This window comes from Protopterus annectens, chromosome 12.part0 (assembly GCF_019279795.1).
Source record: "Protopterus annectens isolate FY-2018-M chromosome 12.part0, PAN1.0, whole genome shotgun sequence".
NCBI classification, from domain to species: domain Eukaryota; kingdom Metazoa; phylum Chordata; order Ceratodontiformes; family Protopteridae; genus Protopterus; species Protopterus annectens.
The window spans coordinates 827123829-827140167 of NC_056746.1; positions in this window are offsets into that span (position 1 = coordinate 827123829).

Below are 16339 nucleotides of genomic sequence, written 5' to 3' on the forward strand. Positions count from 1 at the left end.
CCACTGTTATTAAGCTAGCGACTGCATTTCGCCTGTTTTACTGCTACTTTAAGTGATTTCTGCATTTTACACTGTTTATTGCACTTTAAGTTACTAATTGTTGCAAATTGTTTCTGTAGGCTACACACTAAAGTGCGCTAGCCGATTTACAGCATTTATAGCATTTACTGTCTGTTCTTTTCCTTGTCTCTGTAAAAAAACAAAAAAAAAAAACAAAACAATTTCTTGTTTTCCCACCTTACTGAACTAGAGTAGTCCAGTTTCAGAGTTGCTGATCCCTGGGCTTTGTTTTTAGTTCCTGTAACTGATCCATTGCCTTATTAGGAAGGAGGGAAGTTTCTTTGCTTACCAGTGGGAGTGGGAGGCACTGAGCAGCCTTTTTGTCCGATTTGGTGAAGTTTCAGCCAGAAACTAGTAGTCCATTGGTCGTTTTGGGCCAATTCCTAGCTCCTTTCAGCCCCCTGCTATAAAACACGCTAAATGCGCGTTTTCCAGCTTGTACCAACTCAGCACAGATCCTCGTGGTGGCCTGCAGAGTGATCCAAGCAGCAGAGAGCTAAAAGAGTGACTTTCTACCAGATATAAGTATTTTTTGTGGCTTTCCCACTGTTATTAAGCTAGCGACTGCATTTCACCTGTTTTACTGCTACTTTAAGTGATTTCTGCATTTTACACTGTTTATTGCACTTTAAGTTACTAATTGTTGCAAATTGTTTCTGGAGGCTACACACTAAAGTGCGCTAACCAATTTACAGCATTTATAGCATTTACTGTCTGTTTTTTTCCTTGTCTCTGTAAAAAAACAAAAAAAAAAAACAAAAAAATATCTTGTTTTCCCGCCTTACTGAACTAGAGTAGTCCAGTTTCAGAGTTGCTGATCCCTGGGCTTTGTTTTGAGTTCTTGTTACTGATCCATTGCCTTATTAGCAAGGAGGGAAGTTTCTTTGCTTACCAGTGGGAGTGGGAAGCACTGAGCAGCCTTTTTGTCCGATTTGGTGAAGTTTCAGCCAGAAACTAATAGTCCATTGGTCGTTTTGGGCCAATTCCTAGCTCCTTTCAGCCCCCTGCTATAAAACATGCTAAACGCGCGTTAGCGCAATTTAGCGCGGAGTTGCCAGTTTTGCACACAAGAGCAGCGGCGGTTAAACTATTCGGGCCATCTTAATTCCACTCTTCAAATTTTCCCTTAGAACTACCTTCCTCGAGCTGTACTGCTGATCTAACCAGCATATCCTATAACTGAAAAGTTCATCTCTACTTGATTCCCCAAGTAGACTATTCTCTATCTGTAAAGCCTAGCACTTACTCCTACAGTTCTTGCACCTTCATAAAGCACTCTTATTATAGATAGTACCCCACCAGCCTAAAACCCACTTCCCCCAGAGTCCTTTGAAAGTCTCTTTATCTACTACTTCTAGTATGTCGAGGGATCAGTTGCTAGTGTCCTCTCCAGCTCAACTGGTGAACCTGCGAATATTGAGGCAATGTTACAATTGCCTCATGTACACAGACAATCCTCTCCTTCTCCCACAAAACACAAATACATGTGAGAGATGCAACTATACGACCAAACTGGAGCCTGAGCTCTCTCAACATAGGACTGGCAAGACCAGACAGGAGGATAAGGTAACCACACACAATACATACCCAGTCACACATAGTACCATCACAACTTCAAATCATACACATACTCACACAAAGACATACTCAGAGGCTCTGATCAAAAATTTACCAAAACAGCAGAGGCCACCAAAGCAGTCACCCAAACAACTATCACCTCACGACCCAACACATGCAACACATAGACCACACAGTCAGAGTGTCAAACAGTCACAGCCCTTAAGGCCAAACAAAATGCCAGACACACTTGTCATTGGTGATTCCATAGTCAGACACACTGACATCCCGCTCACCAGACTGAGTAAGGAAAAGGTCACAGTAAGCTGCCTGTCGAGTGCTAGTATCCGCCACATAACGCAAGCACTCAGGTCTCTCAACAGCAGGTACATGTACGACTCAGTCATTGTCCACGCTGGTGTCAACGAACTGAGACGTACCTCCTTGGACTACATGAAAAGGGACATCGAGGAGCTCTCTGATTATGTAGCCCAGGCAGGTATGACCCTGACCTTGAGCAGTATCCTACCTTCACCTAGAATGATGCCACAATACAGTGATAAGATGATCAGCTTTAATAATTGGCTTAAATTCTGGTGTCATTCAAAGGGGATCCAATGTCTGTCTGCCTGGGATGACATGCTGGACAAGCCACACTGCTTCGCAAGGGATGGCTTGCACCTGTCACCCCTGGGATTCTGGATATTGGCAAAGGCTCTTGCCACCCCCATAGTGCCTTTTTTAGGCAAGGCTCAAATTCTAAACCTACCACCCTAGAACACCAAAAAGGAAAAAAACTAAGGGTAATGCTGCTCAATGCCAGAAGTCTCAATCTCAAGATGCACGCACTCGAGGCCCTTCTCAATATGGAGAACATCGATGTCTGTGCTGTGACAGAAACCTGGTTCAAGGCTCCTGAGAGCACCCCAGCACTAACAGGTTTCACCTCATATCATGCGTTCCGGCCCCAAAATCCGGACAACACCAAGAAAGGAGGGGGGGGGTGTCCATATTCATAAAGGACACCCACACCTCAAGGTTGTTGGCAACGCACGATGCATCGGAGACCATCCAGGTGCAATTAACCATAGGTAAGACTGCTCTGCAATTTGTAGCATGTTACAGGCCACCCTCTCAAACTCAGGAACCTCACATGGCCTTCCTGAAAACATTGAAGGGGATAAATGTATCTCCAAACACCATCATACTAGGTGACTTCAACTACCCTAATATAGACTGGGAACACTACTCAAGCCCGAACACTCTAACCCAAAGATTCCTGGAGTTCATAAACTCAAATGCCATGGAACAACTAGTCACCATCCCCACAAGAGGAGAAAACATACTTGATCTCATCATCACGAACATGGGATCAAAATGTTCAACACCGAAGTATACCCCTCACTGGTGAGATCAGATCATAAACTAATCTCGCTGGAGGTCCTCATCCCGCCCCACCTGAAACAAAAAGACCACAGTGAAAAACTTCTCAAAAGCCGATTTCACACTTCTAAAACTAGTGTGGTCTCCTTTAAGGCCCCTGAGCCAGTGGTAAACATTACTCAAACCGCTGAATCACTTACAAATGCCTTCTACCAGCACCTACAGGACTGCATGGATCAGGCAATCCCAAACAAAACTAAGACTCTCTGTACCAAAGGCAAGCGTCCAGTCTGGTGGACCCCAGCCATAAACAAGCTCTACAACAAAAGGAGGAAGCTACTACAAGATAGAGCAAAATCCTTGAAAGGTAAGACACCTTTGATCATTATAAGTAAAAAACTAAGAGCTCTCATAAAATCATCCAAGGCAAATTTTGAGAGAAAAATCGCCAAGGACTCTAAAGACAATCATAAGGCCTTCTTTAGCTATGTTAGAAACCTAGGAGGAAACTCCCAGAATTAGTTCAAAATGATGTGAAAATTACTGAACCTACACACATTGCCAACATACTGGCTGACAGGTTCAGTGCAAACACCCCCCTCCCCCCAAAAGGAGAGATATCTATTACAGAGGATTGTAGCCCCCCCAAACATCTCCAACGTCCAGGTGAGAACTGCCCTCACTAAGGCAAAAAACACAGCATCCATGGGACCGGATGGTGGCCCCAGCTGTGTGCTTCCTGAACTCAACGAGGAATTAAACCCACAGTTAGGACAGCTGTTTAATCTTAGCCTCACCTCAGGATACGTACCCAAGGAGTGGCGCACGGCAACTGTGGTCCCACTTCATAAGGGCGGTGCCTCCACCGACCCTGGAAATTACTGCCCCATTAGCTTGACAAGCCTTATCTGCAAAGCCATGGAGAGGATCATAATGGAACTCATAAATAAAGACATATGGAACTTGCAGACTTTGGATCCAACCCAGTTTGGCTTTGTCAAAGGCAGATCCTGCCTCTTAAACTTGGTTGACTTTTTCGAGACAGTCACCAAGGCCATTGATGAGGGAAAGGCAGTCCATACAGCCTACCTCGACCTGGCAAAGGCCTTCGACACAATACCCCACTCAGGTATCATCGAAAAACTCATCAGCTTGAATGTAAACCCATACATCACAAGATGGGTTGCAAACTGGCTAAGTGACAGAACCCACAGGGTCAGAGTTGCTGGAGCCATGTCAGACTCAAAGCCTGTCACAAGTGGTGTCCCACAGGGCTCAGTCCTGGGTCCACTCTTGTTCGGCATGTACTTTTCTGAAGTACAAGCAAACACAGGAGGGTTATGGCTGACAAAGTTTGCAGATGACTGCAAACTGGGCGCCATAGTCGAAAACACATCTGACACAGATATCCTCCAGAAGGGCCTCACAGAAATGGATAACTGGTGCCAGAGCCATGGCCTGAAGTTAAACGCCAAAAATGCATAGTCATACCCTTCGGGAAAAACAAGGTTACCCCTAGCTACCATATAGGTGGCAATCCACTGAGCACAGAAAAAGTCATCAGGGATCTGGGGACCCAGGTTGACAGTAGCCTTTCGTTTGACACTCATGTTGCTAAAGTAGTTAGGAAAACCTTCTATATCGCCCACCTGATCATGAAGGGATTCATATCTAGATCAAGGGAGGTCATCGTCCCCCTGTACTCATCACTCATTAGACCTATGATTAAGTACAATGCCCCATTCGGAATGTATCTGACCAGACACCTGCTGCAGCTTGAAAGGCCCCAAAAGTTCCTCACCAAAAGGATAAAGGGTCTCAAAAATATGTCTTATGCTGCCCGACTGAAAGAACTCCAGCTCTATTCAGTCTCATACCGCTTGCTCAGAGGTGACCTGTGCCTGACATATAAGGCCATGTCAAACCCAGATTTGATGAATATGCTTCACCTCAAACAATCTAGATACCTCAGAACCACAAGGGCGGGAGACATAAACCTTGACACGGTTATAAATAGAACGTGCTGGAGGGACAGATTCATCACCCAGAGACTCCCTATGCTGTGGAACAAAATCCCGGTACATGTGAGGCAGAGCACCTCGCTGGCCTTGTTCAAGAGGAATCTTGACCAATGGATGGGAGATCGCAGATATACCCCAGGGATTACTTCAGTGTCACTGCTTGACAGAGGCACAGCAAAATAATAGGCATAGTTTTTATTCAAACTAAAGGGGTGGGGAAAGCCACATAACTATGGGCTAGGCTTATAAATGCCCTTGGGCAGATAGCCTAGTATGAACCTATGAACCTATGAGGAACAAACCAAAAATAAGAAGCAAAAATCTATTCATTCTTTGAAAATCTGGACAGTTGAGAGGTATAGTTCAGCTGAGCTGGGGCTGTCTGAGTTTGCTATCCTTCCCCCTCACAAAATCATGGTCAAATGGAGCCACCCCCTGCAGCTATTCCAATGTCCCATTATTTGGCTATTTTGCCCCATTTACCATAAACACTGCAATGTGTATACTGCTTTACCTCTATGATGATTTGCATTTTATTTGAAAGTTTTATTTTGTATTTTACAACACAAACACTAAAACAAATGCTAAACAAAGCAATGCAGTCTCACAATGAAAATAGACTTAGCATTAAAACTCTGCCTTTGAAACTCACATTCATTGAAACAGCAGTGAAATCCACATTCAAAGAAAATACATTTGGGTAGTATAAAGATTAACTTTGGGCTGTTTTCAAAGGATAGGTCCCTTGCACACAAAACATACATGTTATGTGATACACCTTCCTGATTGTATTAAATTATATTCCTTGTATAATACAGCACAGTTGTTAGAGGGTGTTTTAAATTTATTGTTTTGAACATTTTTCCAGTAAACAATGAAACAAAATGCATACACCACTAATGACAAAACTGCCCAATTAAGAACATTTACATTATAAAAAAAGTCTACTCAAACTTATACAATACACCAGTATCAGTAAATATGCACAATCTCTGCAGACGTAAGTCATCTAAATAATTCCACATTAAAGAGATCTGTAATTAATGAAGAGGTTGCTGCTAGTTAATATCTTCGCCAATGAGGACATTCTCAGTACCGCAGCATCCACCCCTTGGGGGAGTAGAACCCACAGCCTTCTGCATCAAAAGCAAATACATAACTTGTGCTATTAACAATACAAGCAGACTCAGCATAAGCAGCACTAAACTTCTCTTACCCTGCAGCTCTCAGCTCCTTGTAAAATCTATTCAATACTCAACTGTATCTCAACTTCGCAGCACAAGAAATCTAGAAAAAGTCAAAATTTATTGGGGGGGGACAAAAGCACAAAAACCAGGGACACAAACATTGCTTGTATAATCTTGGAAAGTTGGTAGAATAAAATGCTGTATTACCACCATACATTTTACTTCCCAGTCTTGAATCCAGGTCCCTGTGCAAAACAGTCAGAGCAACATACCACTATGCCAAATCAGCTGCTTTGTGAAAGAAAGGAAGACTAAAACTTAAATGGCTATCATTTAGTGAATTCAGTTCTCACTATAGCTGTCAACCTCTTAGCACAAAACTCCTGGACAAACCCAGTAATGGGGGAATACAGCCCTCAAACATATCCAATGAATTCAGTTCTTGCCATAGCTCTCAACCTTAGCACAAAAAACCTGGATGAAGCCAATAATGGGGGAATACAGTCCCAAAAATAGGGACAAATTTCAAATATTCATCCTATAAGCTTAGAAAATTGCTAGAATAAAAGGTTTTGTGTTACTATGTACTTTCTGAAGAATATGAAGTCTGAAATTTTAATATTAAATGACCACTTTCCAGAATTAAATTATTTTTTCTTTCCCACATGAGGCTATATGTGACAACTAAAATCTCCTAGCAGAATAATATAGAAATTAATAAAAACAAAAGGTGACAATTTCTGAAGAGAGATTTTTTTTTCTATCAAACTGTTAAGGGGCTTATATACAAATAGAAACCCAGAAGAAAATCTTTGGATTTTATTAATGCCTACACTAAGTGAACTCTGTTCTGAGTGAATAGACAACATATGCATAACTCCTTTCTTCTTCCTAATTTTGATTTTCTTATTTTCTTGTAGCCTTAAATATTGAGGGGCATTCATAAAGGTTACCACAATGTGTAAACTACAATGTACACTTAGTGTAATCTTTGAGTGATTAGAAAGTAAAGTGGTGGGTATATTCTTGAACACAGATTGTGTATAAGTTAATGAATCTGGCCCAATTGCCTTTAAAATCACACACAGGTAAACACTCAGGTTCAACAACAACTAAATCAAATAATTCAAAAAAGAACATTAAAGCACAGAAATTCCACTTCAAAGTGCCTAACCAGAAGTCCAAAAAGCTTGATTCCATTTAATACTTCTGACAAACTGTCAAAGCACTGACATCTAACAAACACAGCCTTTATCTACCTAAAATATTCTATAATAGTATATCTATATAGCTCATTACTAATGCTATGTGCATTCAGTTTGCAGTAACAAATTTCAGCCCTCACCTGTCTTACTATGTTCACCCCCTTGTTTCACTTTATGCCTTTTTACTCTTAGCAATGGTAGTAGTTTTTGCTTGATTAGCATTGCTTACATCAGCATTTAAGCCCTACTAACAAGTAAATCAGTGTACTTTCCATCAGATTCCAGAACTGTGAAGGCCAAGCTCCTGTCCTCTAAAACTATTAGAAGGCACTTTATTAATCAATGTATTGGGAATATTCAATACAGGTAAAAAAAAAAAAGTTGCCTTTTTCTAACTTTAACATTTGAGGTCAGTCAAACCAAAAATGACCTGCTAGTTTACATTTTGTACAATCAAGTTATATCACAATGTTTCCCTTGAGTGACAAAATTCTCCACATTGAGAACACTAGCGCTTATCACAATCACTAATAACTAGAACTGCAATTAAAATTAATTCTTAGACTTTCCCCAATATTGCCATTAATAGAAACATTACACATACCCATTATAATATCCCTAACAGTTGTTTTTGTAGTAAAAGTTCAATTCCCCAGAGATCAGATATTTCTTTCAAACTTTTTTTTTTTATTTCATGTAAAGCAGTGACTAGAAATATATGATCTGTCTGCAGTCTCATTAATGTCCACAGTACCAAACTGCAAGTAGAAACATCTCGTGTGACATATTCAGACCACAGAAACCATAATTACACTGAGGGTTAACATGTTTTCATTTCTCAATTGTTCAAAAAAGTCTCTACATCAATGGTATGTTCAAAAGTCATGCTACAGAATTTTGTTTTCCGATAAGTATACTAGCACAAATATCTTTAATATCAACAACTTATAGGAAAAGCAAAGTATCATGACATATCCATGAATATATATATCTTGCTTCGCTTGATTAGAAGCCACTCTAGGCCACAATAGTCCTTTTGCCATAATAGTTGTAAAATAAAAGACTGTGAAACACTTTGTGGAATTATCACCATTACTCTGTGCACGTTTGAAGTCTGGCAATCTTAAAGCTCATTATAAATAATTATGCTGCGTGTCACTTGCCTTAACTGCATGTCAGTACTTCTAGTGGGCTTGCTCAAAGCCACACTTGTCCATAATATCTGAAAAAGTTCCAAATCAATTGAGACTTTACATTTTAACATAGTACTTTCAAATAAAACACAATATTTTCTACTTTAAGCATTTTTACAAAAGTAAGGATTTCTTCACATATGTTTTTGTTCCGCCATAGTCATCACAAATAGCTTGCACTCATTATATTTGCATACAGGCATAGCTGTGCTATTTGCAGATGACTGCTGCACAAATGCAAATACTTGAACTATGAATTAATACCACTCATAATCTTGACTAAAGACTCCATTTAAGAATACAGCCATGTTACAAGCACGTACTAGACCCTGCAATCCCAAAGGCACAACCAGGAACCCTAATATATGTGCTCCAAGTTCTGAAAGCTAAATTTCTTCCACCCAACTTAATTCCTCACTGGACCAAAATGGAAACAGTTCACAAAACAAACTATATTATATGCACAGCCACAAAAATAACAAAACTCATATTAAAATAAAGGTCTAATATTTTCAGTATAATCTACTTCTCAATAAAAGCATGGTCTCATAGTAGATCTATCATCTAAACTGACAATAATACATACATACCAAGAGAAAGAAGAAGAGAAAGTACTTCTTTCAGCCAGCAAACGAAATAGGCCACCAACGCCAAGCAATAAAAACAATCCAGCACACTTAGTCTCTCTCTGGAGCAGTAGTTTGTTCCCACTTAGTGAATGTATCAGATTCAAAAAGATCCAGGATTCTAGTAAGCCAGTCAGAAGACTATATTAGCTAGATCTATTTTATTCTACTTTCAAAGGAATTCTGCCTGTCTGTGCTTCTAGAAATGCAGGAAACAGTCACAAGTAAAAAAAAAAAAAAAAAATCAGCTAATGCTTGGCACAAAAATTATGGATGTGCAATAACATAAATACATAAACACAAACACATACATATGTTGATTGCAGTAGCAGCAAACATAAATCTTTATTTTGTTTCATCTGCTTGGTTGTAAAACAATTAAGATCAGTAAACAGGCAGATGGTCTGAGGCCCTCCTTTACTTTCTGCACATTGCATTTCCTTAAACTTTCAACTTCTACATGAACTCTGTCATAGTTTGTACCTTGGCTTTGATCCTGCCACATCTACTTTTACAAAGTTGCAACTAATAAGATTTTGTCCTTCATCAACAAGTTGTACAGGAAAGAAACAGAAAATAAATGTAGACTTTGCCTCCAGAAAGAGACCTTTTGTCTATTTATAGTCTGCCTATTTCCCTACATTTTAGTAATATGTAGTGCTTAACGTATAGTCCATTTCCCCACCCTCTCATTACCTAGTGTTCTATGTATGGTTATGTTTTACTGAAATCACAAAAAAAAAACAAACAAACTGATAAATAGTACAAACTAACTAGACTAATTGAGCGTCTCTGTCAAGTAAATCCTCGAAGGCTCAAGTCCACAACCAAAACTGGCTGCAACTATTTGCTTCTCACTCTTTCCCCAGCACATAAAGCCCGGGAAGAGAGCGAGAACAAATCAGCAGCCACTTAGCCCATCCACATCATGTACGTGCCTGCGGGCATGGCAGTCCGAACTCCTTCCAATTCCAGGCGGTTTGGAACCACATAGACTGCTGGGCATCACCCTGATGCTTTAATTGACTCCCCGGACTGCAGCTCCAAGTAAATAGAGAAAAAAAAATGTATTTTTTTAAAACCGCCGCAACCCAGAATTCGACAGTGCGCATGCTCGTCAGTCGGCATAAAGCAAGCAGCCGGCTGACAGAGATGAAAAACAAAAGACAGACACTAAAAATAAAAAAATACTTTTTTTTTTTTTCCTTTTCTTGCTGAGGGGGCTGCAGTCCGGCAGTCCAATGGCACGAGCTACCCCTGTGTGTATGTCTGTCCCCATTTGCCGGTGGACTCTAAATTGCTTTTAGACTGCCCACACTCCATACATTTCTTATACCCACCGTTACCAAGGCCGATGATGTCATACATCTACAAATACACCTCTGGGAGGGCTGTGTCCCAGTAATCTCGGTAGCACATTCTGTAACTGTGTAATGCTGTAGTGTAATAAAGTAGTTAGGTCGGTGTTCTAGTCCCTCACTTGCCATGTGTGTGTGTGTGTGTGTGTGTGTGTGTGTGTGTGTGTGTGTGTGTGTGTGTGTCCCTGTTTTCCTGAGGACTAATACCTTTATACTGCTCACACTCCATACATTTCTTATACCCACCGTTAGCAAGGCTGATGATGTCACCCATCTACAAATACACATCTGGGAGTGATGTGTCCCAGTAATCTCGGTAGCGCATTTTGTAACTGCGTAATGCTGTAGTGTAATAAAGTAGTTAGGTCGGTGTTCTAGTCCCACACTTGCTGTGTGTGTGTGTGTGTGTGTGTGTGTGTGTGTGTGTGTGTGTGTGTGTGTGTGTGTGTGTGTGTGTGTGTGTTCCGGTTTGCATGAGGACTGAGTAATGCTTTTATACTGCTCACACTCCATACACTTCTTATACCCACCGTTAGCAAGGCTGATGATATCACTCATCTACAAATACACCTCTGGGAGTGCTGTGTCCCAGTAATCTTGGTAGCGAGTTCTGTAACTGCATAATGCTGTAGTGTAATAAAGTAGTTAGGTCAGTGTTCTAGTCCCACATTTGCCATGTGTGTGTGTGTGTGTGTGTGTGTGTGTGTGTGTGTGTGTGTGTCCGTTTGCCTGAGGACTGTGTAATGCTTTTATACTGCTCACACTCCATACATTTCTCATACCCACCGTTAGCAAGGCCAATGATGTCACCCATCTACAAATACACCTCTGGGAGTGCTGTGTCCCAGTAATTTCGGTAGCATGTTCTGTAACTGCATAATGCTGTAGTGTAATAAAGTAGTTAGGTCGGTGTTTGTGTGTGTGTGTGTGTGTGTGTGTGTGTGTGTGTGTGTGTGTGTGTGTGTGTGTCCATTTGCTTGAGGACTGAGTAATGCTTTTATACTGCTCACGCTCCATACATTTCTTATACCCACCGTTATCAAGGCCAATGATATCACCCATCTACAAATACACCTCTGGGAGTGCTGTGTTCCAGTAATCTCGGTAGCACATTCTGTAACTGCGTAATGCTGTAGTATAATAAAGTAGTTAGGTCAGTGTTCTAGTCCCACACTTGCTGTGTATGTGTGTGTGTGTATGTGCCCCATTTGCCTGAGGACTGAGTAATGCTTTTATACTGCTCACGCTCCATACATTTCTTATACCCACCGTTATCAAGGCCGATGATGTCACCCATCTACAAATACACCTCTGGGAGTGCTGTGTCCCAGTAATCTCAGTAGCGCATTCTGTAACTGTGTAATGCTGTAGTATAGTAAAGTAGTTAGGTCGGTGTTCTAATCCCAGACATGCCAACTGTGTGTGTGTGTGTGTGTGTGTGTGTGTGTGTGTGTGTGTGTGTGTGTGTGTGTGTGTCTGCCTGCATGGGACAAGTACAGTGGTTTGTAGTATTCACTGTAGCGCATGCCCTAAATGCATGCTGCTGCAGTGTGATATGGTAGGGGTTTGTATACAGGACATGGCAAGTGTGTGTTTGTCTGTCAGAGCCCGTGTAGAGGTGGCCGTGATTGTCTTACCATTGGACATATTTGGAAGTGGGTTTTGTAGTTTTCCTTTATAGTATCCGTCTTATGACACATTGGCCACCTCATGAGGAGTACAGCTGTCAGTCAGCCTCAGCACTGTGTTGGCAAGCCATACCCATACATCTGGCAAAAGGGCTGGTGAACTAAGTATGCAGCCCTACTAGTACCCGGTATATGTCCCACACCCATGTGCCATGGATTATGACTAGGATATCCCACTATGTTGCTAGTAACATGCACATTGAGGACAGATAGTAGGCATGGTGTGACCACAGTGGCCTGCAGAGAACATGGCACCCTGTACAGCGGTACAATAGGCACATATGTGTAGACATTGTGCCTTCACTATGTTCCACACTGAATGGCTGCAACATATGTGGTGCCATCATATGTGATCCACTAAGGCCAGACAATGCTGTACACATGTGCCCTGTATGGACCCATGCCACTGACACCATGAAATACCTGTCCATTCTATCCATGTAGGTGCAGGGCTGACCTGCTCACTATAAGCAGGTTTCGCCACACCAGGCCAGTATTGCCATATTGGGTTATAACAGGCTGTCTACACTACATGTGTCTGCCAAACCAGGTGCACCTATACATGTCACTGTACAGTATTGTGGGACATGCACATCCCAGGCAATGTCCATGTGAAGGACTATCAAGCACAGACATGGCATGCATTGCAAAGCTATGGCCCTACACATTGGTAACCAGGATGTCAGGCCAGGTAATGCAGTACCTGTCTGTGTGGGACATTGCAGACACTACACCCCTGCACTGCACACCATTGTTGGGTGATGCAATGGCAAGGATTACCCCTCACCCAGACTTGTACAGCCATCTTGCACAGCCAAACACTACACACCCATGGAGCAATGCATACCTGCATGACAGTACTGGCACCCTGTGTCTGCATATGGTTTGTGATGCTCCCAACCACAGTCACTCCCAGTATAAACCTCGTTGGCATATCAACAGTTGTCAAGCACTTTCACATGCCCTAGCCCATAGAACCTCCAGATATCCCTGTGGTGCATGTGGTCCTGTTTATTACTGCGGTGTGGCAAACAAAGTAGTTACATTGTGTATTTGCTGCCCTGGCAAAGGTGTCAATGCATGTCCATTAGAGGGTGGTTGTGGTGACAATGGCATCCGTTCACATGGACTGACATGTGTGCCACACCTAATGTATGTCTACTATATCTGTTACAGTTGGCACTCACTCACTTACACACATGTTCTTACAGCACTGCAACATGCCACCTCTGTGGCACATGTAGTAATGTCATGCACATGTAATAGTAATGAGTAGTCTGGGGTTTGCCCCTGTACTGTTCAGCGTGTGGCAGATGATGCTTATAGTTAAGTCTCCAAGCCCTTCCATTGTGTACATTGCCTGTTCCGCACACACACTCTCTGGTGGATGTGAAGGTGTACACCTGCACAGCAGCAGCATGTGTATTGTAACAGATGGAAATGGTCAGGTGATGGCCTCTGCACCTATTGCAGTCCTCCTCTAGATGATTGCATGTGGTACAGCTGTGATGGTGTTCCTATAGCCATTCACATGATAAACACAGTGCACTATCTAGGGAAACATGTTTATCTGGCCATGACAGTCACTGTGAGTGGTACCTGGCTGTGGTGTTCTGACACGGCATCGCAGATTATATCTGGATGTACCTCAATCATTTTCCACTGTGGGAAATAGCATAATGACAGGAGGGTGATGTGCCACACAACTGCAGCATGTAAGTTTAGCTATGCTGCATTGAGACTACTACCTGTTTAACATGTGTGGTAATGGCTATTCTGCATGTTAAATACAGACATGACAGTACTCTGTTCATGAGGGAACCCCATCTGTAGGGACATCTGTGAACAGGTCAGTGTGTGCAACCATTTGTTTCCTGTGTTACACACTGAACACACTTCTGTGCACAGCAGAAGCATGGTGTGGGGATTGCAGACAGTATATGATGAATGAGACAATGGTATGGTACCTAGTTGAAAGTCAGACTTAGCAAGGGGAGATTGTTTGTTCCACTTTTAGCATCCTACCTGTGGTTGGGGATGCAGAGGTGTGCTCATCTATGGCCATCCTGATATATAACAGCACTAACTATTATGGGGATTTCCTATATTGTGACCATGTTCATGCTTCATATATATATATATATATATATATATATATATATATATATGTGTGTGTGTGTATATATATATATATATATATATATATATATATATATATATCGGTCTGTACATACACATGTATATACACCTACATGCTCATTTGCATTTCTCATACCGTTGAATCACTGCCACCTACCACCGTGCATACACGTTTGCATACCCACTTACGTCTCGGGTTGTCACCTTTTCATATGGGCCAAAGCGGGGCATTTTTGGGACACAGATTAGATTTTACAGGTCAACACATACCCACAGTCAGTACAAAGGTTAGAACATTACTTATTTGCCTAAATGAACGCTTATTCTTGTAGCGGTTTGTTTGCTTAATCTGTTTCTTGTAACTTTGAGTATTTTACATAAATAACTGTTTTATGCAACTGTTACATGAAATATGGAACATATTTCCTACAATCACAGGACATTTGCCATTGTATTATATTTGGTCTGGACACAACTGCCCAAAAAGGGACTGTCCCTCACAAGGTGGGGCAGGTGGTGGCCCTACTTACGTCTACTTTACAGTGCCTTAAGCACCCTATATCCGACTGCCACCATGCAAATGTGTAAGGTATATATTCCCAATAATGCACGTGGGGAGACATGCATCACGGTCAGGTGTTTAATTCCTCGCAAGGTGGGGCAGGTGGTAACCCTACTTACATCTGCTTTAAAGCGCCTTAAGCACCCTATATCTGACTGCCACTATGCGAATGTGTAAGGTATATATTTCCGATAATGCACATGGGGAGACATGCATCACGGTCAGGTGTTTAATTCCTCGCAAGGTGGGGCAGGTGGTAACCCTACTTATGTCTGCTTTAAAGTGCCTTAAGCACCCTATATCTGACTGCCACTATACGAATGTGTAAGGTATATATTCCCGATAATGCACATAGGGAGACGTGCATCACGGTCAGGTGTTTAATCCCGGGTCGTAGGTTCTGCAGGACCGGCTGGAGGCTGAGTAGTCTTGTGGACAACTACTGCTCATACAACTTGTGTCCAGATGTATACAGGACTGGACATCGTGTTGTGACACCAAGTCTAATGTTTAGAACAGATACATATCCTATGAGGGATATCCAAAAATTGTGGGGACTGATGACCATCTTTGCTTTACGGCTGTAAGGTAGGGTTATACATGCAAGGGATACATAGTTTGCAATCCTGAGACTGCCTACTAGATATGGGTAGGGGTCACTATTTGCAGATATGGCCACGCCTATCTAGCAGCCCGAGTATGGCTGGTTTTGGTGGACGTTCGGGGGGGGGTGTGCTGTGAAGGGGATGATGGGTATTCAATTATGTATCCAGGTGTGTTCAGGTTGGATGGCTCAGTTCAGGCCAGACCATTATGTGGGTATGTGCCGGTAACCTTTCTGTACATGTGTATTGCACATTTTAATGTTCACATGTTTGTGGGATTGTATTGCGGATGTGTATATTTGTTCTTTGGTTATCTTCCTGATTCACCCACCACTCCCTCGTAGACCTCCAGTTCACCTATTGTGCATCCAACCCAGTCTCCCCTTGGTGAGTTATTACATTACCCGTCACCCCCACCCCCATATTCCACAAACAACATTCATCCCTTCTCTAGTTGATGGCCCATGGCACAGTCAACAGAACACATTGCGTACACTACATATCTCTGGGACCAATATGGCTGTGAGGTCTACACTAACATTTCAGATCATCCACATGCTGTACTTCATGCACATAGGTACTCACAAATACTTATCTTTCATGACATGGTAGGTAGACCCAGGTAATACCTGTTCATCTATGGGCCGTCCTGACAAGGACAACTTGGACCATGAATGGGCAGATATTGGGTGAATGCTCTGAACATTGGTAGGGTTGCCACCTTTTCATATGACCTGGATGGGGCATTTTCGTGG